General features: G+C 41.7%; 1 protein-coding gene across 1 annotated transcript in view; it reads left to right on the top strand.

Moving 5' to 3' along the window:
- MRAP2 (melanocortin 2 receptor accessory protein 2) overlaps window positions 1-869 on the top strand; it is a 27,830-nt gene that overhangs the window by 25,694 nt on the left and 1,267 nt on the right. The window lies entirely within an intron of this gene.

The following is an 869-nucleotide window of genomic DNA, read 5'->3' as shown; positions in this document are numbered from 1 at the left end:
AAAAAAAAAAAAAAACCTGTGCATTTATTAGTTAAAAGATATTTACAGTCTTGGAAGCCCAATGGGCCAGTTCTATTCTGTCCTAAAGAGTTATTATGTGTCAGAATTGACTCAAAAGCAAAAGGTTTGGTTTGGTTTTGGTTACTTGTTCATGCATTTGTAAAATGAGCATAGTAATTCTTGCCTTGGATGACTGCACTGTTCTATTTGGTAATCAAGTAAGATAAATGGATACCTAGTGTGGCACTGTGTGTTAATGTGCTGGACTGCAAAGTGAGTTTAATCCACAAAGTCAGCAGTTCAAATTTACCAGCTCCTCCTTGGAAACTCTATACAGGGTTGCTATGGGTCAGAACTGACTCAACGGCACTTAACAATAACAACATAGTGCTTTAGGAGTTGTGTGGTACTGTAGGATAAGCACTAGACTGCTAACTACAAGGTCAGAAGTTCAAACCCACCAACTGCTCCTCAGAAACCCTATACAGAGTCGCTGTAGGGTTGTTGTAGACCAGTGGTTCTAAACTTCAGTATGAATAGTAATCTTTGGTAATCCTGTGAAAATGCAGATTACTGGTCCCACTTTCAGAGATTATGAGGGCCTCACCTCTAGAGATTCCTAAGGTTCCATCTAGGAATTTGCAATTTAACAAGTACTTCTGTGGGATAAGCACTGGACTGCTAACCACAAGGTCAGCAGTTGAAACCCACCAGCTGCTCTGTGGGAGAAAGATGAAGCTTTCTGCTCCTGCATAGATTTACAGCCTTGGAAACCCTATATAGGGTTGTTGCAACTTGCAATTGACCTGATGGCAGGAAGTTGGTGTTTTTTGTCCCCCTCCCTACCTCCCACCCCCAGGTAGTTGTGC

This window comes from Chrysochloris asiatica, unplaced genomic scaffold (assembly GCF_000296735.1).
Source record: "Chrysochloris asiatica unplaced genomic scaffold, ChrAsi1.0 scaffold00146, whole genome shotgun sequence".
NCBI lineage: Eukaryota > Metazoa > Chordata > Mammalia > Afrosoricida > Chrysochloridae > Chrysochloris > Chrysochloris asiatica.
Note: the sequence above shows the minus strand (reverse complement) of the source record. Positions and strands in the feature narration are given on the sequence as shown.